The sequence below is a fragment of the Erinaceus europaeus genome, chromosome 2, assembly GCF_950295315.1.
Source record: "Erinaceus europaeus chromosome 2, mEriEur2.1, whole genome shotgun sequence".
Lineage (NCBI taxonomy): Eukaryota > Metazoa > Chordata > Mammalia > Eulipotyphla > Erinaceidae > Erinaceus > Erinaceus europaeus.
Window position 1 is genome coordinate 93,080,810 of NC_080163.1, and position 27,587 is coordinate 93,108,396.

The window sequence follows — 27,587 nt, forward strand, 5'->3', positions numbered from 1 at the left end:
TAATAATAAACTGAGCTTTTATTATTTCTAAACTGTAAAAAAAATAATAACTTCTTAACATAGTAACATTGTGTTACATAATTCAGAGACATATGAGCCATGGTCTCTGCTACTAAAAATATACAGCCTGGGACAACAGGACTAATATATGTGAAACTCGAGTATTTAGTCCAAAACCAAGGCAGATTACAAACACAAGGACTTATAGAAAAATGGACAGTGAAGGAGTGTAACACAAAGCAGGTTTTTAAGACTGGTTTCAGTTTTAGGAAAGGGGAATAGCAAAGATAAAGCTACAAGTACTTATAAATTAGCTTTTGTTTTAAGATATTTTTAGGAACTGAATAGTGGTGCCCCTGGTAGAGCACACCTGTTACATGCTAGAGGACATCACTATCTGGCGTTCAAGACCTGTGTCTCCACCATAAGAGGGAAGCTTTACAAGTGGGAGAGCAGTGCTACAAGGGGTCTCTCCTCTCTGTCTCTCATACTCAATCAAAAGGGAAAAAGTGGTTTCAGGGAACAGTGACCCCAGCAATAACTCTAGTCACACACACATGTTATTCCACCTAGAAGCAAATGATTTGAAATTGTTTGCAAAACCACACAAGTAAAAGTTCACTCCTACTAAAATTGCTATTAAAAGGACTAGATAGGGGCTAGAGTAGTGCAACTGGCAGAGTACATACATTCTAGTGTACAGTAACCTGTGTTCAAGCCTCCGGTCCCTACCCACAGGAAGAAGCTTCATGAATGATGAAGCAGTGCTGCAAGTGTTTCTATCTCCTTTTCCCATCTCAATTAATCTCTAAATCCAAAAATAAATAAAGTATTTTAACTAGAAAATATCCATTGATATAAATGACTATTTAATTAATATGGGGGGGACCATAGATTGAATATCTCTAGCTTTTTAGTGCATAGACTTCAGTTCTGAGTATATACTCCTTCAATCCAAACACTTTCCCTCAACTTGGATCAACAATGGTAGAGAATGCGCTACCCTCCGAAGGGAGGATGGACAACATACTCTATGCTACACGTGAGGAAGATAAATCGATATTGGGGCAGCATGGAATGTTCCTACTCATGACCACAGAATGTGAGCTCAGATCTAGAGGGATGCAGAGGTCGCACAGGCTCCTAAGCTAATTATGGGCCTCAGAGCACATCAGATTGATGGGGTTTACAGTCAACAATATTTTTTAAAGTGTTTTTATTTTTTTAATATTTATTTAATTTATTTATTCCCTTTTGTTGTCCTTGTTATTTTATTGTTGTAGTTATTATTGTTGTCATTGTTGTTGTTGGATAGGACAGAGAGAAATGTATAGAGGAGGGGAAGACAGAGGGGAAAGATAGACACCTGCAGACCTGCTTCACCGCGTGTGAAGCAACTCCCCTGCAGGTGGGGAGCTGGTGGCTTGAACCGGGATCTTTACGCTGGTCCTTATGCTTTACGCCACCTGCACGTAACCCGCTGCGCTACAGCCCGACTCCCAGTCAACAATATCTATACCCCTTTCCCATATTAGGGAGCTACTCTCTTCCCTGATCCAGCTTTCTGCTCCTTTTCCAGCCATGACATCATCTCCCCAGACAATAACTTGGATCTACCTGCATATCAGATTTCAGGCTCAGGCAAAAAAACAAACAATAACAACAACAACAACAACAAAACACTAGTAAAGCTACAGGCCCTTTGGAATATAACTAAAATATGTCTACTAGCTATCTACAAAATGGAGGCCCTCCTGACTCTTCATCTGTACTATTCCAGCCTTTAGATCCATGATTGTTCAACAATTTGTTTGGCTTTGACCACCAGGTTCCAGATGCTAGCATGATGCCAACCAGACTTCCCTGGACAGACAACCCCACCAATGTTCCTTGGAGCTCTGCTTCCCCAGAGCCCTTCCCCACTAGGGAAGGAGAGAGACAGGCTGGGAGTATGGATTGACCTGTCAACACCCATGTTCAGTGGGGAAGCAATTACAGAAGCCAGACCTTCAACCTTCTGGATCCCACAATGACCTTGGGTCCATACTCCTAGAGAGTTAAAGAATAAGAAAGCTGTCTATGGCCATACCACCCTGAACACGCCTAATCTCGTCTGATCTCAGAAGCTAAGAATAGGAAAGCTATGGGAGGGGACAGGGTACACAGTTCTGGTGGTGGGAATTGTGCAAAGTTGTATCCCTCTTATCCTATGGTTTTGTCAATGTTTCCTTTTTATTAATACAAAATTTTAAAAAAGAAAGAAATCAAGAGGGAAGTGGGTGATAGAGAGGAAGAGAGACAGAATGCTTCACCACTTGCAAAGCTTTCCCCATGCAGATGGGGACCAAGGGCTTTGTAACCTGTGTGCTCAAAATTAAAAAAAGAAAAAAAGAAAGAAATCAAGAGGGAAGCGGGAAATAGAGAGGCAGAGAGCCAGAGAGATACCTGCAACCCTGCTTCACCACTTGCAAAGCTTTCCCCATGCAGATGGGGACCAAGGGCTTTGAAACATGTGTTCTCAACCAAGTGTACCACCACCAACAGTCCCTGCATCTTCAGATTTTTAACTTTGTGCTTTTTTTTAATATTGTCTTTACTAAGACCAAATTATTGGTTACCAGAAGGGAAGAAGGGAGAGGTGCTAGAGATGGATAGAAAAGCTGATTATACAGTTAAAAGACAGAACTGGACTTTTAGTGGTGAACTCAATGTAGTATATATACTTAATATTTTTTACTATAATATTCACTTATAAAGGTGTGCAACTAAAGCTTATATAATGTCATAAGATAATGTTACAGAAATAAAAGTTATCTTTAAATAATAGAAAAAAAATTTCAAATTAGTAAACTGAATTTTAACGCTGGGCAATTTGTTAATGCATTTCTAATACCTTTTTTTTCCTATTAATGCCTTTTAAAAATTTTTTTTGCATTTGATTTATTTTTTATTTCTTTAATAACTTTTTGGAAATATTAAATCACCTATAATCTTAGACGGGGGGGCAGAAGCAACCAAACTTATCAGTATGTAAAATAGTTTGTAAATAGCATTAAATGACATAAATCATGGTAAGGTCTTGTATGGTATAGCAAATCTGAACCATGGGATTTTCAAAGTAAATGAAGTTCGCAAATAACTTGGTTATAATAATAATTATCTATTGCCTTCTTAAACTCTAAAACAGCAAGGAATCTTCCTCATTCTCTATAAGATCCATATTTCTTCCAGTCTTGAAACCTCTGGGGCTTGGCTTCTTTTTCCCCATGCTTCTCTTGATCCACACTATTGGCTATGGCACCTGCTGATCTCAACTAAATCAATGCAACCAGTGCCACCTCAACATGATTCCCTTTGGACTGTGTCTAGAGACACCAGGCCTACGATGTCAACCCTTCAGCTCCAATACTCTGGTGAGACCTTTCCTAGATAATAGAACTCCTGAGTTTCATTACAGCGGGTGCACTTCCTAACAAAGTTACAGAACCTGATATAGGCCAGGGCCCATGAGATACAGCATATGTATCCGTAAGTTAGGGGAAAATATATACCTTAAAGTAAGAGTGTGCAATGGTCTGCAGTGACTCAGTAAGTGCAACAAGTACAAAGACTTAAAAATACACCATAAAGTACTTAATCAAATAATATCTACTTAGACCTAGATAGATTCCTCACCTACTTCCTATTTCACTTCCCTCAATCACTAATTCTAACCCTGTCAGATAAAGTAAGGACTACAAGAGCTGAATAAGGGCAAGAGGCTGGCACACTTTAATGATGGTCCTTTTTGCCACCACCAGGCTACATCATCATCTGGGGTCCTAGAAAGGGAATCCTGGAATTCCCACATAGATATGATAGATGGAGACCTCTAACAGATCCCTTTCTCATCACTGGTCATCTCCCATCAGGAACAACATAGTGGACCCTTTTGTGGGCCTCTATAGAATATTGCCCTCAATGTAGAACAACAATGATAGAAACTGCCCCACTCTAAGAAGGGAGACTGGATCAATATATTCTGCCACTCAAGAAACACTTATCCTGAAATTAATGCAGCCTAGAATGTTCCTAGCTACGACCATAGAATGTGAGCTTAGACCTAAAGAGATACAGTGGTTGCACAGGATCCTGTGCTAAATATGAATGGGCCCAAGGTCAGATCAATGGGGTTTATAGTTAATATTTATATACTCTTATCATATGTGGGGGAGCTATTCTCTGCCCTGGACTAGCTTCTAGTCCTATTCCCAATTCTGATACAAGCTTCCCAGATAATACTTTCAGTCCACCTGCATGTTAGCTGTCAGGCTCAGGCAAAAATTAGTAAAGTCATGGTATATACTTAATATAGACTTCCCTCTCTCCATTGTTACTGGTTATCTCTATCAGGAACAACACAATAGTCCCCTTTGTGGATCCCCATAGGATCTTGCCCTCAACATGGATCAGCAATGATAGAGAATGTTCCATCCTCTGAAGGGAGGCTGGACAACATACTGTATGTTCCACCTGAGGAAGATGAGTCCTGAAATCGGGGCAGCTTGGAACGTTCCTACTCATGACCACAGAATGTGAGCTCAGATTTACAGGGATGCAGAGGTCACATAGGCTCCTAAGCTGAATATGGGCCCTATATCACATCAGATCGATAGGATTTATAGTCAACAATATTTATACACCTTTCCCATATTAGGGAGCTACCCTCTTCCCTGATCCAGCTTTCTGGTCCTTTTTCCAGCCATGACATCATCTCCCCAGATAATAACTTGGATCCACCTGCATATCAGATGTCAGGCTCAGGAAAAAAAAAGTAAAAAACTAGTATAGTTATGGGCTCTTTGGAATATAACTAAAATAGGACTACTAACAATCTACAAAACAGAGAACTCCCCTAACTCTTCATATGAAGTTTTCCAGCCTTTAGGTTCATGATTGGTCAACAATTTTTATGTTCACTATAAATCTAAATGTTAACTCTTTTTTCAGCCACCAGGTTCCAGATGCTAACATGACGCCAACCAGACTTCCCTGGGCAGATGACCCCACCAATGTGTCCTGGAGCCCTGCTTCTCCAGAACCCTGCCCCACTAGGGAATGACAGAGACTGGATGGGAGTATGGATCAACCTGCGAATGCCCTTGTTCAGCAGGGATGCAATTACAGAAGCCAGACCTTCCACCTTCTGCACCCCATAATGTCCCTGGGTCCATACTCCCAGAGGGAATAAAGAATAGGAAAGTTATCAGGGGAGGGGATGGGATACAGAGTTCTGGTGGTGGGAATTGTGTGGAGTTGTACCCCTTGTCATATGCTTTACATTGGTTTGTTCTAGCCCTCCCCCACCAAGAGAATTAGATCAGTCCAGTTAGTTTCGTGGGCCTGCTTGGCCCCGCCCCGAAGGAACCCCGCTAGAGTTCCACAGTTGGAGAGTTTCAGAGTGCCAGAGTTGGAGAGGGTTCCTGAGTTCCAGAGTAAGAGAGAGTGCTTGCGCCACCGCAAAGAGACAGCAGAGTTCTGTTTGGTGATTAGTTTGTCTTAGTTTATGAATCGTTGTTCCTGAATAAAGAAATACAGCTTCCCTGCCCAGCCGTTGTCTCCGCGTCTCTGTTACCTGCCTGTGAAGCTAGCCCGGCCAGCAAGAGCCCGAAAATTTTAACAACAACCCCTCTTGTCCTATGGTTTTGTCAGTGTTTCCTTTTTATAAATAAAAAGTTTTTAAAAATAGACTTTCTAGCTTCTTCCAACATGAAGACCCCAAATCTCATCTGCTATATTCTTGCCTTTAGGTTCCTGATTATTAAACTATTTATTCTGCTTTATATCTTAATTGTCTTTAGCCACCAAGTTGCAGATACTACCACAACACCAACCTGACTTCCCTGGGCAGACAATGTACCCTGGAACCTCACCGACCTCCCCAGAGCCCTACCCCACTAGGGAAAGACAGGAACAGGCTGGGAGTATGGATCAACCTGTCAATGCCCGTGGCCAGTGGAGAAACAATTATAGAAGCTAGACCTCCTACTTTCAGCACCCCATAGAGATCTTTTGTTTGTACTCCTGGAAGGATAGGAATAGGAAATAGGAAAGTTTCCAATGAAGGGTATGGGATATGGAATTCTGATGGTGGAAATTATATGGAATTATACCCCTCTTATCCCACAATCTTGTCTATCATTATTAAATCACTTGAAAGAAAGAAAGAGAAAGGAAGAAAAGAAGAAAGGGAGAGAGAGAAAGGAAAAAGAAAGGAAGGAAGGAAGGAAGGAAGGAAGGAAGGAAGGAAGGAAGAAAAAGAAAGAAAGGAAGATAATAGTCATTGAGATGGTTCACTGGATAATGTGTTGGGCTACAAAACATAAGGTTGAGTTCAGTCCCTGGTATTGCATGATTCAGAATGATGTTATGGTTCTCTCCTCTCTCATTAAATAAAACATTTTTTAAATGTGAAAACAAAAAAATGTTGATAATGTGGAGAAATTGAAACTGCTATGCAGTATTATTGGGGATAATTTATAACTTGTATAATTGCTCTGGAAAGCTGCAATTTTACTTCTATATATAATCTAAAAAACTATACTGCTATAAAAGCATTTTTTTTGCTAAATTTTTATTCTTCCCCTCTTTTTGAGAATACTGTTAATATTAGAAATTTGTAATACAAGAAAGTACACTGCCAGAGACATAGCTTGCTCGGTTGGGCCTTGTCATGTATATAGTTTAGGTTCAAGCCCCAGCACTACATGGAAGTGCACATTGGTATTGTCGCTCTGTGTGCAATACCCCCCAAATGGAAAAGTCAACCAGGGTTCAGTGAAACCAAGCATGCATACAACCCTGGTTCAGACAGAGGGAGGGGGAGAGATAAAGGAAGGGGGAGAGATAGAGAGGGGGGAGAAACAGGAAGAGGGAGAAAGAGAAGGAGAGACAGAGAAAAAGAAGAAGGAGAAGGGGAGATAAGAAGAGGGAGAGGGAAAGGAAATGTCTATCTTTTCTATGTTCACATACCAAAAAAAAAAAAAGACTATAAATACTGTTCTACCATTCTTTCTTCAGAATAGTAATTTATCTTTAGAGATCACACAATAGCTGTGTGTTGAAATCCCCTTGCTCCTTTTCTGAGTAACATGGTGCCTCTTTATTAGGTTTATAAGTGGCAAAATTCTAAAGATGATCCTCCTCCCACCTCAACTACTCAATCAAATATTAACTAGGAACCACTGTGAAGGGAATTTGATGATATAATTAAATTCCAACTCAATTACCCTTAAACTATGTAGATTTTCTGGGTGAGACTAACCTAATCTGGTGAAACTCTTTAAGCAGAGTATTTTCTTTGGCTATTAAGTAACATAGAAAGAAGTCAAAGACATTTGAAGCATATGGAAGATTTGGGACATTTAGAGGTGTTTCCTGCTAGCCTCTAAGAAAGCAAACAAATTCTGCTTTGAATTACTAGTGGAAATGAACAATCCCTAAAGGCTAAGGAAATCTCAGCTAAAAACTAGCAAGAAAATAAGAACTACAGATCTACAAGGAAGTAAATTGTCCAACAATCAGTGAACTTAAAAAAAAGTCCTGAGGGAGTCGGGCTGTAGCGCAGCGGGTTAAGCGCAGGTGGCGCAAAGCACAAGGACCCGCATAAGGATCCCATTCGAACCCCGGCTCCCCACCTGCAGGGGAGTCACTTCACAGGCAGTGAAGCAGGTCTGCAGGTGTCTATCTTTCTCTCCTCCTCTCTGTCTTCCCCTCCTCTCTCCATTTCTCTCTGTCCTATCCAACAACGACAACAACAGCAATAGCTACAACAATAAAACAACAAGGGCAACAAAAGGGAATAAATAAATAAAATAAATATAAAAAAAAAAAGTCCTGAATCTCAGATGAGAACTTCAGCATCAGACAACACTTTGACTTCAAGTCTATGAGATATGAGTGGGAATCCAGTGAGATGGTAGCTGTTAATGTAAGATAAATAAATGTAAGGTGTCTTTAAAAAAAAAACGCAACCCAAGAAATCAGACAGTAGATAGACCACCATACTTGCAAGCATAAGGACCAGTATTTGGAGCCTCAGCATTGCATGTGCCAGAGTGATACTCTGATGTTTTCTGTTATTAATAAAAAAATACATCAGGGCTGGGTGGTAGTGTACCCAGTGAGTCACATATTATAGTGGGGAAAGACCTGATTTTAAGCCCCCGGTCCCCACCTACAGGAGGAAAGCTTCACGAGTGATGAAGCAATGCTGTTGTTCTCTCTCCTCCTTTCTACCTCTCTATTTCCCCCCTTCCCTCTCAGTTTCTGTTTCTATCCAATAAATACTAAAAAAAAAAAAAAAAAAAAAAAAAAGGCTTAAACAGGCATGTTTTATAAGGACGATAGGATAGATTCGATATCGGGATAGATTGGAGAAAATCTGTCTAAGCCTCTCTCTTACATACATTGACATCATTTGTGGAAAAAAAACCTTGTCACAGAAAAATAACCAATGTAAATGTCAGCCTTAACACTGACTGTATTCCTGGCATCCAGAATCATAGAAAAAAAATCAGAAAGACTTCATTTTGTAGAAGGTTCTGCCAGTTTCAATAATAAAGAGCTTTGCTTTTTCCACACATTATTTTAGCAAAAAAAAAAAAAAAAAAGGCATAGTTTTAAAATCTGTTCAATCTATCACAAAGACCATTAACATACAATGTGTGGTGACATGGTGATATTCAAAATTCTCAAGCCTTTCAGTCTTTCTCACTGTGTTTATACAATTATGGTTAGCTTGAGCTTTCCTTTTTGACACATCAACTTAAACCCCAAAGCTATTATGCTTTTTTCTCTTAATACATTGCCATTACTATCCTAGTGAGAATACACTCATCACAATAAATCAACCATTAACCAGGAGAGCTATTGACAGGAGAAAGTTTTTCTTAGCCCCTTGATAGTGAACTGAGTGTCTGTAAATTAAGCTGGGTCTGCTTGGCCCAGCAGGATACTGGGAAAAAGTCATTAGGATGACCCACTGTCATCTTTTCTTCTCACTACACATGTCACTTTTGTGCTCACATTGTGACCGTATTTTATACTGTAAACCCATACAAGATATTTTTTCATGACCCCAAAGAGAGTTTATGTATAAAGACTGATGAATACATTCTAAAGAATATATTAGTGTTATTTTTGTTGTAACAAAAGGAATACTATTTAATTACACCAGTGATTTTAGAGGGTGGGGGAGATGGTTCAGCCTATTAGAACACCAACTTACAGTTCTGAGGTCTCCAGAGGCTCCAGGTTCAGTCCCTGTGACTACCTTATGCCAGAGATAAGCAGTGCTCTGCTCTCTTTTATTTTCTAACTCATATCTTTTTAAAAAGACTTCAGAAAATAATATTTATGAAATAAATAAAAACTAAATGAAAAGACTGTTTTATTGTCAATTACCATTTATACTGTTTATTTACAATTTTTGGTAAGTTATACTATTGATAGTAAATTATACTTATGACTTATTAAAATTTTAATTAAAATATCACTGTTTTAGTATATGAAATTTGAAGCTGTTACTAATTGAAAGTGGACTATCTTTCATGGATTTTACTGTAAGTTTAGATTCAATTCCCAGGATTATTAATATGAAGGAAAAATTATTAATAAATTCACAACTGTAGTTTAATATTTACAAGGAATTTTCTTTACACAGCATACTGTACTAAGTGCCTCCAACATAGGAAGTCATTAGCAGAACTGTCTTTCTTCCCAGGCTTCTCTTGAGTGGTGATGAGAGCTTGCAGCCCCTACCCTGTGGCCAATCTAGCTTCTTGCCACAGTCTATGTGAAAAAACTGCCTCCATGTGACTATACAGATAAAATTTTCTTGATTAAAAATATTGCTGATTTTCTTCTTTTTTTCCCTCTCTTTTTATTTTTATTGGGGAATTAATGTTTTACATGCAACAGTAAGTACAATAGTTTGTACATGCATAACATTCCCCAGTTTCCCATATAACAATACAACCCCCACTAGGTCCTCTGAATCCTTCTTGGACCTGCATTCTCCCCACCCACCCACTCCAGAGTCCTTTACTTTGGTGCGATACGCCAGTTCCATTTCAGGTTCTACTTGTGTTTTCTTTTCTGATCTTGTTTTTCAACTTTGGCTTGAGAGTGAGACCATCCCATATTCATCCTTCTGTTTCTGACTTATTTCACTCAACATGATTTTTTCAAGGTCCATCCAAGATCGGCTGAAAACAGTGAAGTCACCATTTTTTATAGCTGAGTGTATTCCATTGTGTATATATACCACAACTTGCTCAGCCACTCATCTGTTGTTGGACACCTGGGTTGCTTCCAGGTTTTGGCTATTACAAATTGTGCTGCCAAGAACATATGTGTACACCGATCTTTTTGTATGGATATGCTGGGTTCCTTAGGATATATCCCCAGGAGAGGAATTGCAGGATCATAGGGTAGGTCCATTTCTAGCCTTCTGAGAGTTCTCCAGACTGTTCTCCACAGAGGTTGGACCCATTGACATTCCCACTAGCAGTGTAGGAGGGTTCCTTTGACCCCACACCCTCTCCAGCATTTGCTGCTGTTACCTTTTCTGATGTATGACATTCTCACAGGAGTGAAATTGGTATCTCGTTGTTGTCTTTATTTGCATTTCTCTGACAATCAGAGACTTGGAGCATTTTTTCATGTGTTTCTCGGCCTTTTGGATCTTTTTTGTGGTGAATATTCTGTCCATGTCCTCCCCCCATTTTTTGATGGGGTTATTTGTTGTCTTGTTGTTGAGTTTGGCAAGCTCTTTATATATGTTGGTTATTAAACTCTTGTCTGATGTATGGCATGTAAAGATCTTCTCCCACTCTGTGAGGGGTCTCTTGGTTTGGGTAGTGGTTTCTTTTGCTGTGAAGAAGCTTTTTAATTTGATGTAGTCCCATAGGTTTATACTTGCCTTAGTCTTCCTTGTAATTGGATTTGTTTCATTGAAGATGTCTTTAAAATTTACGTGGAAAAGAGTTCTGCCAATATTTTCTTCTAAGTATCTGATAGTTTGTGGTCTAACATCCAAGTCCTTGATCCACTTGGAATTTACTTTTGTATTTGGTGAAATACAGTGGTTCAGTTTCATTCTTCTGCATGTTTCAACCCATTTATTCCAACACCATTTGTTGAAGAGACTCTGCTTTCCCCATTCAATAGTCTGAGCCCCTTTGTCAAAGATTAGATGTCCATAGGTGTGGCTGATTTTCTTTTGACATCCTTATATCTAATCTGCTGGATAACCTAAGTTGTAAGGAATGGTTTTTTAAATCATTTATAAAAGCACATTTCAACATGAGTTAGGAAAAAAGAGCACTTTTTGTTTAACTGGAATTCATGCCAAGGAGACTGCCAAAAGATGGTGCTTTTAAACATAGCACCACCATGCACTCAAGTGCTTACCACAAAAACTTGGACTTTCTTCCTACCCTCTCTCTCACTCTACAAAGTGCTGCCAATCCACATTCCTAAATATTACTCCATCCCATTCCCTCCGTTTAAACTGTATTGCTTATCCTTTGTTCAGGTCTTGGGTTCTGAATGACTGGTATAGCTAGTATGCCATCCTCCATGACTCGGACTCCAATCTGTCCTCAACACCACCACCAGAGGGCTCCTTCTGATATAGAAATATGATACTACTACTACTACTATCTGGCTACAATCCTGCAATATTGCTCTGTCAACCACAGCATAAGCATAGTCCTCTTTAATCAGTCACTTTTCTCCAGAATCCTCTTCTGACAACCTCTCCTCACCTCTCACTTAACAAGCTTTAAGATTCCCAATGAACACATTGTCAGCTATACAATGTATACTTGGCAATTCCCTGAAGTAGTACATTCTTTCACACTACATGCATTTCTAATGCTGCCTTTTCAATCTTTAATGCTCTCTTTGGTGAAATCATATTTATCATTCAAGACATGGTTCATGCATCTCTTCCAATAGAATCTTTTCCTAACCAGCAGGTAGTACTGATGCTCTCCTTTATCCCTCTCTTTATCTTTCTAAAACATCCCATTTATCTTATTTTAATGAGAGATAGAGAGATGGACCAGAGCACTGTGCAGCTCTAGCTTTTATGGGGGTGCTGGGAATTGAATTTGGGACCTCAGAGCCTCAGGCATGAGAATCTTTTGTATAAACATTATGCTATTTCCCTAGCTCCCCTCCTCTGTTTAAATCTGTATGCATCTTTAAATCTGTTTCAATGCCCCAAGGATAACACAACAGGTAGAGTGGCAAACTTGAAGTCATAAGGTCTCAAGTTCAATTACCAGCATCCTATCAGTCAGAGTAATGCTCTAGATTGTTCTCTATCTCTCCTTCATAAGTCCTTTAAAGTGACCTTGAAATTGTGTTTTAAGAATCAATCAGGTGCCAGAATTCAGAGTTGCAAGAATATAGTGAATAGTATAGTAGGGGGTGAAGGGTGGGGTTGGGGATCAAATGTTGGAGTCTGATGTTGGAGAAGGCTACTTTGAGGTTATGATGTCAGTAAATTAAAAGTAAGTAAATAATAACTATGAAATATTACAAAGTGTGATAACAATGATTACTACCCATTAGTCTGTTACAGGGATCTGTGAAAATATCAAATTAAATACAAAATCTTGCATACATTTTGAATGAATAGTTTCTAGGAAGAGAGACCACATTTTCAGCAGGTTCTAAAGGAGAGCTTCTACAATGGTTAAGATTTTTTTCTACTAACTTGTGAACTCTGAATATAGACACTAATCACACCTTTTTTTTTTTACTATATTTTTACATTATTTTCTTATTAACAGTATGTTACAGATTGTAAGATTACAATGTATATGCTCACCACCAAAATTCTATAACCCTACCCTTCCACTTCCCAAAGATATTACCATAGTGCTCACAAGTGGGGTGGGGGATTGAACCTGGGACTTCAGAGCCTCAAGCATGAGAATCTCTTTGCATAACCATTATGCTATCTACCCCCCACCTCTTGATGATTTCATAATGAGTTTTCTGAACTCATGACTTTCTGGTCATTTAAGGTCTCTTGTCATTGCTGTCTATGTACTTCCTACTTTCCACATTTAGAGTGTTTTTTGTGGTGCCAGCAGGAAATTCTATGGCTAACATGTTCAATTTCCCATTTATATATCTGGTGAGGTAGGGGAGATTTTATCCTGTGTCACCAGGCTGGGTTAATGTTTTTTGATGTCAACATAGGACCTCCCTGCTGTTGTTCCAGCCTCTGTGGGACAACAGTATTGAAAACTTAAGAAGTCATAGTTGAAAATTGCTGAGTTTTTAGTTGATTCCCCCCCCCCCTTTTAACAGTTGTTATTTTAATTACTTGGGAGTGGTACACCTATTTGCTAATCTTCCAGTTTGGTGCTAGCCATCCCTGAGTTCAGCTACTTAATTCTGGGAATCTCTCTCTCACCCCTTTTTCACTCCACTGTGGCTTGGTGAGTTTCTGAAGAAATCCTGGTCATATTTTCTTGAATTTTCAGGTGATTTTCATTGCATTTTCTAGTTGATGAGGAGAGTGAAGTGAGTCTGCTGTCATTCCATAGGTACATTTCTCTGTTTACACATACTTATTTTTGTTTCTGTTAGCAGCATCACATTTCCTAGAGATGCTGAAAGCTAAATAAATGCATTAACTAGTGAATGGACATATGAGTGAATAAAATAACTCACTTTAAGAGAATCCATTGCTATAGGTAGGAATTAGTGTTGGATATAGCTATAATTAAAGTGGGCCTCCTTACATTCATTGGAGAAATAATCTGACAAGGAAGACAGATATTAGACAATTTGTTATGCAATTACTACTTAATTGCAATAGTGAGATGACCTATAAAAGAGAAGTAAAGGCTACTCAAAGAGTATAGTTAGGAAGGGCTGAAAGTCTGATGTTGTAGAACTCTCCTTTGAGTATATAATGTTCATAAAGTAAGTGAAAAAAACTATAAAATCTTATAAAGCATGCTAATGATGTTTACTACCCATTAGTATGTTATAGGAGGAACAAGAAGATAGTATATTTTACACATGAGGAAGAAAAAAAACCTAATTTAAGAATTCATTTCTAATGATGAAAGAAGTTGTTGGTCGAAATAGACTTAATAGAACTCCTAGATGAGAGCACTTAGTTTGGACAGGAAGTGCCCTGGAAAAGTTTAATGTTTGAAATTTTTTGTAATCCTTTTTTTTTTAATCTGCCAGATTTTTTCTACTGGTATAAGCCCAGCTCTGGATATTTAATATCTAGTCCCCAAAGCAGCATATCTGCCAAGGAATTCATAAGAAAACTGAGTGTTCTCAGAATTAGTTCTGAGACTAGCCTCAATTCTCTGACCCAGGCTCCTGCCCTTCCATTTCCGACTCTGTTCCTTTGGCGCTTTCCCTATTCTGGCTGGCTGGAAGAAGTCTCACTTGGCCCTCAATTCACCTGCTATGCCTCCTAAATATGAGAGCTTTTCCTTTCCTGGTCCTGCTGCTCCTCAAACACACTGATCTGTATCAGAGGTACTGGCCTGGCTCTGGCACATCCCACCTCCTCATTGGCCTCTGACTGGCAGCTGTGATTGCACTTAAACTCTGCACACTCGTGCTCCTCCAAGTGTGCCTGAGAAAGCTGGAATCTACATTTCATGCTTTTAATATTTGTCATTAACCTGGAATGTAATGTCTTGGTGTCTCCAGGTTGCACCTATGTGACTGCTAGTGTCTCATTTTAATGATCACTGTTTTGTTTTTCATCTATAGGCTACAGAGACCCATTCCTCAGCTTAGATCTTGATGAGTTATGTAGAGTAGAAAATCTTGATTTATGAGACTCACAAATGTGTGTGTGTTTTAATTTTTATTTATTTATTCCCTTTTGTTGCCCTTGTTTTATTGTTGTGGTTATTATTGTTGTTATTGATGTCATTGTTGTTGGATAGGACAGAGAGAAATGGAGAGAGGAGGGGAAGACAGAGAGAGGTAGAGAAAGATAGACACCTGCAGACCTGCTTCACCACTTGTGAAGTGTCTCTCCTGCAGGTGGGGAATCGGGGGCTCGAACCAGGATCCTTACGCTGGTCCTTGCGCTTTGCACCACCTGTGTTTAACTCGCTGAGCTACTGCCCTAGTTCCATGTGTATTTTTTTTTAATAGGTCTCCAGGATTGGAAAGATAGTTCATGTGGAAAGGTCCCTGTTCTCCATGTATTCAACTACTTTTGAGCCTGGAGCTCACTGCACTGGGGGAAAGTTCAATGCTGTGTGTCTTTTCATCTCTCTCAACCTGAAAAAGTCAGCCCAGTTTGATGTAACCCAGACAACAACAAGAAGGCCTCTACTTGGTGTTGGTATGCATGAGACCCCTTCTGTTTCTTTTGGTTTAAATCCCCCCTGCTTAACACTATTCTATTTACATAACCACTTCATTCTATTTACATAACCACTGTTAACAAGTTCCACCCTCCCTCCAGGGCATTTGTGGTTCAGTGATAGGATTCTTGCCTAATCTGCCCCCTCTTTGTCACACTCTGATTTTCACCAGTCACTTTTCTCTCCACCCTCTCTATGTCACATCCTGTTTCCACCCTAATTGGGAAGTATATATAAAGACAGCATTGTGAGTTTTACAGTACTGTACCTTTAGTTTAGCTTAGCTCGGCTTAGATTGTGCTGCGTCCTGCATGAATAAAGAGATACTGCCTACAGCTCAACCATGAATCCCTGGTCGTCTGTTACCCGCCCGTGAAGCCAGCCCATTGAAAACAACATAACCCATCGAAAACAACAACTTGGTATCAATGTGTATTATGGAATGAACTGTTTCACTTCCCAAACTGTCATGCCCACCATGCCACTTTCCCTACCACCAAGATTCATCTGATGAATCCCTCACCTCCTAACCTCCTATATGACAGGAACTTAAAAGAAACTTTTCAGTAGGGGACTAAAGTTAAAAGGAGGTCTCAAAGGCTATCTTAGTCCATTCAGGATGCTATAGCAAAATACAATAGGCTGGATGGTTTAAAAACAGAAAAAAATATTTCTCACAGTTGTGAAGGCTGAGAAATCTCACATTGAGGTATTGGCAGATGCAGTGACTGATGAAGATTCCCATCCTTGTTCCCAGATGACCATCTACCTTCTCACTATAACCTCACACAAAGACAGAAGTACAGGAGCTCTCTGTGGTCTCTCTCATTTTTAAAAAATATTTAATTTACAAGATCAAGAGTGAACCAAAACACCATTCTCACATATTCAGTGACAGGGATAGAGTCAGGGTTCCATGCATACAAATCTTGCATCCTACCAACTGAGCTATCTCCCAGGCCATTGTGGTCTCTTTTAGAAGAGCTGATCCCGGAAAGTCTGGTGGTAGCACAGCGGGTTAAGCACATGTGATGTGAAGCACAAGGACCGGTGGAAGGGTCCCGGTTAGAGCCCCTGGTTCCCCACCTACAGGGGAGTTGCTTCACAGGTGGAGAAGCAGGTCTACAGGTGTCTATCTTTCTCTCCCCCTCTGTCTTCCTCCTCTCTCCATTTCTCTCTGTCCTATCCAAAAATGACATCAACAACAACAATAATAACTACAATAATAAAACAACAAGGGCAACAAAAGGGAATAAATAAATAAATAAAAGGAATAGCTTAAAAATTAAAAAGAAAAAAAAAAGAGCTGATCCCATTCACTAGGGATCTGTCTTTAAGATGTAATCACTTCCTAAAGGCTACAATTCCTTATACCATCACATGGGGTTGGGTGAGGAAGAAAATATATAGTCTATAGTAAAACTGAGGCCCTATAGTATCCTGAAAAAAAGAGGAAAAGATACTAGAGATCTCTCACCCCCTTTTTCTCTTCCCCTCTGGACACACAGAGGAAAGGTCATGTAAGGACACCAGACATCTGCAAGCCAGGAACACAGATCTCAGAAACCAACCATGACAGCATCTTAGCTTGCACATTTTAGCCTCCAGAACTATCGTAAAATTAATTTCTGCTGTTCAAGCATTGAGTCCATGGGATTCTGCTATGGCAGCCCCAGTGGACCAAGACAGTATGGTCATTCACTTTCTTCTTTACTTTGACCAACCTGCAAAGTACCATTTGATAACATCATGTAGCCACTGCTGATCATGGGATCTGAGTTGGAAAGAGAAACATTACCATGAGAACTACGGCAGAACAAAAGAGTGAAAAACACAAATCACATCATCTTCATTTGCCTGCTGCTTGCAGACATCCAGACTCCAAAGATTGCTCTCTTATCCTCTTGCCAGGGCCCATTCTCTGGGAAGACTTTGAAATTCATTCCCTCTAAGTGGTGAATAATATAACAGCATGAAACATTAAGTCACTTAGGCACATGAAATTTTAACAGGGAGCCAAATGTTAAGTCAAAGGGATGACAATCTAACAGCAAAATACCATCTAGTATCTGCCTATCCTACAACAGAAATCTACTGTGAGCTCAGGAATATCCCTAGTAGCAGACACAAAGCTCCAAGGATAATAGAACAAAAAAAAGCAATTGCCTGAACTGTGGAACTCAGGTATATTAAAAAAAAAAGACAAGTAAGTTATAGTGAATCATGATCAAGTCTATAATACTATAATATAAATGTGGACACAGTGCTCAGACACAGTAGCTAGGAGCACATGGCTTCAAATTCAGGCTAGATAATGTGAGAGAGAGGAGAGAATGTTTACTTTTCTCTATGCATATAGACACATGCAAATGTAAAATGAAAAGTATTTCACCTATAACCATGCATATTATACTGTAGGCATGAGTATATTATATATGTACATACATATGTAAACTTATTATGTGAGTGTGTATGTATAAATTATGACTGAGTGTGTATATGTATAAATTGTGTGTATGTGTAAAAGTAGATCTTACTAACAGCTAGTGCTCACTGAATATTTACATACCACATCTCACACATAGGTTACATGTGTTTAATCTTCACAATAAGCTCTAATGTAGGAAAACAAGGAATGCAAACACGAATTAACTATTCATGATAGTTTTTCCAAGATAGATATACAAGACTCCATCAGTAATTGGCAAGACATGCATTCCTACCAAGCAGTCTAGCTATAGAGCTTGTCCTCCCTACCCTCTGCATTTTAGTGTCTCTCTCTGATTTTGTCAGGAGTTTTGAAAAATACACCACATACACATAAATCCAGATAGGAAAGGAATCTCTACATAGTTGCAATTACAGCCAAGATTTCTGACGACATAAAAGAACTCACTAAAATAATTTACATCATAGCACGTGATGTCACATCAAGGGAGAAAGCTGGGGTTCCCTGGAAAAAGAAACTGCTCATTGGGGGGAACTTAAAGAGTTCACAGTGGCATACATCTCTAGCTTCATGCTTTGAGCTATAAGAGCCCCCCTTCATTGCCCTCTTTGGCTCTAACTTCTCACTCTTTCCTGCAGACCAAATATCTCTCCTGAATTACAGAGCTGAATGTAGCCACTCTAGTCTCATAGGACTTTTCAGATGGAATGACTAAAATAATCTGTCTCCCTCTGTTAAAGAGAAGTATCTGATCTGTCATCAGTTAGGTATTAAAAAGAGAAAATATGGGACAGCAAAATAGCTCATCTGGGTAGTGTGCCTGCCATACACATGACCCAGATTCAAGTCTAGCTCTGCCAAATGGTAGTACAGCAGGCTAAACACAAAATGCAAGGACCGACAGAAGGACCCAAGTTAGAGCCGCCAGCTCCCCACCTACTGGGGGCAGGGTTTGCTTCACAAGTGGTGAAGCAGGTCTGCAGGTGTCTATCTTTCTCCCCCCCCCCATTCTGTATTCCCATCCTTTCTCAATCTCTGTCCTATCCAACAATGAAAGCAGTAACAACAACAATAATAACAACAACAAGGGCAACAAAAGGGGAAAAAAAAGAATGTACAAAAGAACAAATTCTAATGTAAACTACCACCTGGCCCCCCTCTTGTGTACATTCTATGACCACTATCACTCATATCTTTCCTTTTGTCATTTTACTGTATGGGTTAAAAAGTTTTATAGTACAGTTGTTGACACATGGGTACAATTTCACATCTCCCTTTGAAAGGTGTTTGCCAAAGATTCTCACCCAGGACTTAGCACCTTTCCCACCATGGAGACATAGGCTGAGCAGAGACACTTCAGCCGACCAAGGGAGTAACTAACCTAACCTGGCAATCAAGAGATATTCCCTAAGAAAGTAACTTGATTAAGCCTTGGTGTATGGAAGAGCCAGGTAAAGAAGACAGTGAGGAGTTGGGGAAGTACATAGTTCAAGCTGTTACAGTCGAGGACTTGCATGCCTGAGGCTCCCAGTTCAGTCCTTGGTGCCCCATGTACTGGAGTGGTGCTTTGCCTTTTCTCCTGTGAATCTCTTTCCTTCATACAAAACAAACCTTACAGAAGCCAGATTTTCCACCTTTTGCACCCCATAATGACCCTGGGTCCATACTCTCAGAGGGATAAAGAATAGGAAAGCTATCATGGGAGGGAGGGGATGGGATATGGAGTTCTGGTGGTGGGAACTGTGTGGAGTTGTACCCCTCTTATCCTATAGTTTTTGTCAGTGTTTCCTTTTTTTTTAATATTTATTTTATTTATTCCCTTTTGTTGCCCTTGTTGTTTTATTGTTGTAGTTATTATTGTTGTCATTATTGTTGTTGGATAGGACAGAGAGAAATGGAGAGAGGAGGGGAAGACAGAGAGGGGGAGAGAAAGATAGACACCTGCAGACCTGCTTCACCGCTTGTGAAGCAACTCTCCTGCAGGTGGGGAGCCAGGACTTGAACCGTGATCCTTATACTGGTCCTTGTGCTTTGCGCCACCTGCGCTTAACCCGCTGCGCTACAGCCTGACTCCCCAGTGTTTCCTTTTTATAAATAAAAATAAAAATAAAGAAAAAAGTAGTGGCCAGGAGATGGGGGGAATGGGGGTGGGGCAGGGACTTGAGGAGAGGCAGAGGCAGATAACTAGGTAATGATCTGGGATGGAAATGTTTTAAGAGCTAAACATTGTATCAAAGCACCTGAAGTTTACCGGGAGAAGGATAGGGTGGTAAAACAAAATGAGATAAAAGAGTAAGCATAGGCCAAATTATATTAGGACTCATAAGACACAAAGTCAATATCAAAGTTTAGGTTAAAGAGTATAGTCATTTTAGAAAGTCTTAAAAGATGACTTGAGGGGGCTAGGCAGTAGTGTAGGAGATCCAGGTTCTAACCCCAGCTTCCCACCTTCTGGGGGGGGGGTTGCTTCTCAGGTCTGCAGGTGTCTATCTTTCTCTCCCTCCTCTGTCTGTCTTCCCCTCCTCTCTCCATTTCTCTGTCCTATACAACAACAACAGCAATAGCAAGGGTAACAACAACAACAAATGGGGAAAATAGCCTCATTGAGCCACAGCGATAACCCTAGATGCAAAAAAAAAAAAAAAGATTTAATCCCTCAATAGGGAAGTTTCCAGTGGAGAGGAGAGGCTAGGACACAGAACTCTGATAGTATATGAAATTATACCTCTGTTATCTTACAATCTTGTTCATCATTATTAAGTCACTAATTTAAAAAATAGATGACTTGAATACACTCGGGGGCAAATGCATTCATGAATTTGGTGTGGGGGTTAGAAATAATGTATGGAACCAGAGAGGATACAGTAATATCTATACAAATAATAATGGATTAGATTAGAGTGGATGGATAATATATATATAGAAAAATTGATGGATCTAAGGGATATTTTGGTGCAAAATTAATAGCTCATTGACTCTTCTAAAAAAAAAAAAAACCTTTAATAGAGAGCAACTTACTACAAAGAGCAAGTGTATGAGCTACCAGAGAAACATGGGATTTCTGGGATATACTGAGGTCCATTTAAGGCTGACGATAGTGTTATTTTTCCCAGAATTACTTTGCAGTCCTGGTACTATTGAATTTACCCACAGATACTAATTATTTTTCTTTATTAGTAATTTAATATTGATTTACAAAATTACAAGGTAACAAGGGTACTAGTCCACACTGTTCCCAACACCACAGTTCTGGGTTCCCCGATTTCTCCATTGGAAGCTACAGTAGTTCTCCCAGGGTTGCAGTTATGGGTTAACTATTATTACTACAACTGTCTGTCTATATTTGTATATATTTGCCTTTTTAAAATATTGATTGATTGATTATTCCCTTTGGTTGCCCTTGCTGTTTTATTGTTGTTGTTCTTGATGTCATCGTTATTGGACAGAGAGAAATGGAGAGAGGAGGGAAAAACAGAGAGGGAGAGAGAAAGACACCTGCAGACCTGCTTCACTGCTTGTGAAGTGACTCCCCAGCAGGTGGGGGAGCCAGATGCTCTGAATGGGATTCTTAAGCCAGTCCTTGCACTTTGCGCCACATGCACTTAACCCACTGCGCTACCGTCTGACATCTTATTTGCCTTTTTTTTTTTAAGGTCCCATCTTCTCTTCCTTTCCAGGTCACATCTACACCTATTACTATGTATAAATGTCCCTCCTTTTTCCGTCTTCTCTGGTTCCTGATAGAGTTGGAGTTCAGAGCCCTGTGGTCATTCTCTCCCTATCATGTCTCCTCACTGGGAGTATAGCTCAAAATTATTTTGGGAATGCAGAAGGTGGGAGTTCTGGCTTCTGTTATTGCTTCTCTGCTGGACATGGGCATTGGCAGGTTGATCTATATACCATCTACCTGTTTCTATCTTTCCCTAGTGAGGTGGAGCTCTAGGGAGGTGAGGTTCTAAGACACATTGGTGAGGTCATCTGCCCAGAGAAGTCAGGATGGATGAAGTCATGATAGCATCTGCAACTTGGTGACTGAAAGGCAGTAAGATAAAAGGCAGGACAAAATGATTAATGAATAGGAAACAAAAAGTAGGAGTAGAGTAGAGGAGAATAGGGACCTTAGGGTGTAAAGAAACTAGGAAGTCCATTGTAGGCATGTTCCTAGGGGTCCATGACATGGAGTTAGGCAAAATATTGTCTGAGAAGATGGTATCAGAGTAGAGAAAAGGGCTAGAAAGTTGCATTAGGGCAAAGGGTAGCTCCCATTCTTGAAAATACATTAAGATTAACTGTTTACCCCATCCATGTGACCCAGAGCATATATATAGCACAAGAGCCTGTGTAACCTTTGAGTCCCTGTCAGTCTGAGCTCACAGTTTATGGTCACAGCTGGGAACATTGCAGGCTGCACTCATTTCAGGACCAGTCTTCCTCCCTTCCCCAGTCTTCCCCAGAGACTGGGGAAGTCCCTACCATTGGTACATTATGGTGAGGGCAAGGTCCTGGGAAGGCCCACAAGATGGCTTATGATGACATACTTGATGGAAATGACCATTGACAGTGGTGAGAGGGATCCTAGATATCTATATTTCCAGAGGTTCTTTACTACAGTATTAAATTATTAGAGCTTCTTAGATGAGTTCTTGATTCTGGATGGCATATACTATGGTGTTGCTTTTCTGCACAACCCTTAGCCACACAGCATCCATCAACAATTGACTGAATACATATATATATATATATATATATATATATATATGCATACACATATTTTCACTCTAATTCTTAGAAGCCTTATTTCCACTTTTATTTTTTTATTTAAATCTTACCTTTTATTTCACCACCAGGATTATTACTGGAGCTTGATGCCTATGTGACAATCCACAGCTCCAAATGACCTTTTATTTATTAATTTATTTTTCCGGAAACAAAAAAATAGAGGGAGAAAGAGAGACACCTGTAACACTGTTCGTTCACTCATGAAGCTCCCCTTTTGTTGGGGACTAGGGACTAGGGTATCAGACATTTATTCAAAGGATATGAAAATGAAAATTCAAAGAGACATATGTACCCCTATATTCATAGCTGCATTATTCAAAATTGACAAGGAATGGAAACAAGCTATATGCCCATCAATAGACAACTAGGTAAAGAAGTTACGGGGGCCAGAGGTGGTACACCTGGTTAAGTGCATATATTACCAAGCACAAGGACCTGGGTTTGAGCCACTACTCCCCACCTGTAGGGGGTCTACTTCATGAGTGAAGAAGCGGGTCTGTAGTTGTCTATCTTTCTCTCCCTTTCTATCTCCTCATCTTCTCTCAATTTCTCTCTTTCCTATCTAATAAAAAGTGAAATAAAAATAAAAATGGCCACAGGAAGCAGTTGGATTTGTAGTGCTGGCCCCAAACTGCAGCAATAACTTTGGTGGTAAAAAAAAAAAAAATTAAAAAAGAAGTTATGGGGCCTATATTCAGTGGAATACCACCCTGCAATTAAAATGCACTAAAGTTGTAATGAGACAAAGTACACCTATACATGTGAATTCCCTTAGTTTTATAACCACAACAGTTTTGACAGAAAGTTCTTATAGTTCCTATTTATGTACAAGAAATTTGGTGAGTTTAAAGGCTGCTAGCAGACTCACAGCTGGAAAGAGTGATACATGGCAAAGGACTCAAGCTTTTTACTTTGTTGTAGATTCTGGGAGCTATGTTCCTTACAAACAGACGATAACACAAAGTTTTCCTTTTTTATATATTTATTTTATTTATTCCCATTTGTTGCTCTTGTTTTATTGTTGTAGTTATCATTGTTGTTATTGATGTCATCATTGTTGGATAGGAGAGAGAGAAATTGAGAGAGGAAGGGAAGACAGAGAGGGAAAGAGAAAGACAGACACCTGCAGACCTGCTTCATCACTTGTAAAGCGACTCCCCTACAGGTGGGGAGCCAGGGGCTCAAACCAGAATCCTTATGCTGGTCCTTGCGCTTTGCGCCACCTGTGCTTAACCCGCTGCACTACCGCCTGACAAAGTCTTTCTTTGTTGCTGCGTCTGCATAAAATTTTGGATGCAGCCTGCTTAAGGTGAGCTTTATTAGGTAATACTACAACAATTTATAGTTTTACATATTTTTTAACATATATGAGTGCACTTATTGCCTTTCAAAGTATCTTAAAGTCACATAAAATCCAAATCTCTCTGTTCTTTGGAATTCCACATTCTTTTGCATTCATAACTAAGAACAAGTTAATTGCACAAAGTCTCATAATGGCTATATTGTAATTCTGACTCCAGAGCATTATTAATAACCATGGTGTTAACCAAAGCTACAAGGCAAAAATTAGCTTAAAGGGGGGGGGGCTGTAGCAGATATCATGGGTGACAAAGTAAAATTTTTCTTTAAGTTAATTACTATTTAATTGGCAAGAAAAATAATTTAGATATGAAAAGTAAAATATTTGGTGAAAATGGATGAAAAAATACAAAGCTAAGATGAGATTCACTGTGAAATGAATGCTTTTAAGAAAGGTGCTTATCAAGTCTTAAGAAGTACCTAGAAGTCCCCTCAAATCAGAATGTAAAGGCTGCTAGAGAGAAACAGAGTCACTTATATGGGAACTCCCATAAGAGTTTCAGCTGATTTTGCAAGAAAACTTTAAAAGCTAGAAGGAACTGGCCAGATATATTCAAAATTCTGAATGGAGAATATACCCATCCAAAAATATTCTACTTTGCTAGGTTATAAATCAGGTTTGAAGGAGTGATAGTGAGCTTTTCAGATTAACATCAAGAAATACTAAAGGGATTTATATAAAATGAAAATTTAGAATGATTTCACCCATAGGGGTAGACAAAGCAAGGGGAAAACAGTAAAGTCTAATGAAGGCAAACCTATGGACTCAAACTAAACAGCTGAGGTTACCAAAGGGGATTGGGGCGAGGGAGGTGAAAAGTTGAGGGAAGGCCTGAGCTATAAATGTTGAGTGGACTTTGGTGAAAGCTTGTTGGTACTTTGGGGGCATGTGTGATATAGTAATATAGATTGAAGAGCCAAGAAACAATAGTTTAAAAACATTTATATTCTTGTAAATCTAGATGACTTAAAAAAAAAACAGATAAAATGCATCAAAGTCCATCTTTAGAAAGACAAAAGAAGTTCCCTCAGATCCAAGGAAAGAGCAAATGAGGAACAATATGCTTGTTTCTATCCACAAGAAAAAATATGTCCTGCTAAGTAACAAACAGAAATAATGAAAGGTTTCCTTGGTACATGGCTGACACATAGTTTATCTTCAACCCAGGGGGAAATTTCTAGAAGCTGATTTTCCAGATTTATAGAACACAACTTTTGAGTGGTCACTGTAGTAACTGTGACATTTTCCTGCTTCTCCGGCTGAACTAGTGACAAGTTCCATCACTAATCCTAAGTTTATTAAGAAGTGTCATCATCGTAAGTTAGAAACCTCTCTGGAGGGTTTGGCACTGTTCTCTCAGGTTGATTATCTGAGATTTATTCTCTGAAATGCCAAACTGCATTTTTAATCTGTCAGCTAAACAGATTATGGGAACCAGAAATGACAAGATTTAACACATCATTTTTCATGCCTAGGATGAACATTAAATGCTGCAATGTATTTCACCACACTTAGAGTAAACATGATATATTAAATGAGTGGTTTTTCCTCACTCACTAAATAATTATAGACTCCTTCCTACTGAAAACAAATTATTTTCATTTCTCTCAAGAAGACTATGATTAATTGTACAAAATTATACTTGCCTCTAATTTAATAGATTTCCTTATTTCCTCTGGATTAGTGGGGTATCATATGTTATTAAATATCTTGGGAAAACACAAAGGAAATCTTCCTCTTCAGAACTAAATCTGGGCTGATAATGGTTATGGAGCTATAGAATGAACTACCATATAGGAAGATTTAAACTACACAGTTAAATTCCTCCATTAAGATGAAAGTCAAGAGACATTGGTGACATGTGACAGACTAAAGCTGTGTTATCCCTAAGGCAAGAATTCTCAACCTCAGCACTAATAACACTTCAGTGAGATAATTTGTGTTGTGGAGGGATGTCTTGTGCATTGTAAAATGTGTAGTAGCATCTACCCTCTAGATGCCAGTAGGACACACACCTCCAGTGATAACAACCAAGAATAGCATCATATTGCAAAATATTTCTCCTGGGGGAAAAACTGACCCAGGCTAAGAACCATTGATATAATTATGGTACTCCTTCCAGGTCCCAAATCTAGAGGGCATTTCAGTTGACTCTGTTCATTACTCTCTAATAAGTGCATTCCTGTCCTGATAATAAAAACTCTATAGTCAATCTTCTGATAGTGTACAGTAAAGACAATATTTTCTATTCTTGCTTGCAGCTAAGTGAATTATTACACTAGGGTTAAGTTAATAAAATTTATTCAAATATTATGTGACTGTCTCCCTGTCATGCCCACTATACTCTCCCTGTTCTTGTTGGCTAGGTGTGGACAAAGTGATGAGTGCTGGTCAGACTAGATACTGGATCTGGAGTTATGTGTTGAACATGACAGAATAAGATAAAAGGTGACTGGACATTAAAAATTATACAGGCACTATATCAGTTCATAGTCCAGAACTTAAGCAAAAATATAGCTTTGTTTAATCCACTGTTATGTAGTGATCTTTCTGATCTCAACAGCACTAAGCCAACATGGCAGCAGCTAAAATAGGAAGAGCTCTCTTTGCCCTACTGGAATGTAAGGATGGTTCTAGCTAAGTAACTAGCCTTTACTAGAAAATAGTTCTCTTTATTTCCAACACTATTTCCTGGGGGGACATAAAGTAGTGCAAACAGACTGAGTTAATGATCTAGGCTGGTTAGACCAACTGGTTTAACCCAAGAGGTCAAACAGGAAGACAATGTGCATGGGTAGCCCTTTCAGGGCTTAAACAGGTTCATGTCTGGGCAGGTGAGGCTAGTTGGGCCCCATCCATAGCTGTCTGTTTGCTACAGACAGGGCATTCCAGGATGTACTTTTGTATGAGATCAAGAATATGAAAAAGAGGCCCAGGAGATGTCTCAGTAGATAAAGCATAAACCTTACCATATGTGGTCCTGGGTTCGACACTCTCTACCACATGTGAGCATTGTGGAGAGGACTGACTATGAACAGGACAAAGGGAAGGAACTCCATGAATGGTGAAGTAGTGCTCTGCAAGCTATCTCTCTTTCTTTCTCTCTCTCTCTCTCTCTCTCTCTCTCTCTCTCTCTCTCTCCTCTCTCATCCCCTCTCCCCCTCTCCAAAAATACAGAGTAAAAAATTGGGCCAGAGAGCCAGATTCTTGTAGTATTCTTGTGGCCAGAAAGCCAGATTCTCATGGCATGTCCACAAAAGGATGACAAGTGTCTGATCACCAGCCTGGTATCACAGAGAAGATCTGAACCACTTTCCAGCAGTGATGGCCTCCCCATGAGAACATTCCTCTAGTGAAGGACCTCCTCCTTCCCTCTCCCAAAGAAGAGAAATGGAAGCACAAGAAGCACCTTGTGCAGAACCCCAACTCTTAGTACATGGATGTCAAGTGCCCAGGATGCTATAAAATCACCACCATCTTTAGCCATGCACAAATGGTAATTTGTGCTCCAGTCCTCTGTGAACCCACAGGAGAAAAAGCAAGGCTTACAGAAGGATGCTCCTTGAGACAGAAGCAGCTCTAA

At 39.5% G+C, this 27,587-nt stretch overlaps 1 pseudogene; it reads left to right on the forward strand.

Annotated features, from left to right (window-relative positions):
- The first annotated feature begins 99 nt into the window (after positions 1–99).
- LOC103117218 (small ribosomal subunit protein eS27-like) lies at positions 100–27,587 on the forward strand (annotated as a pseudogene).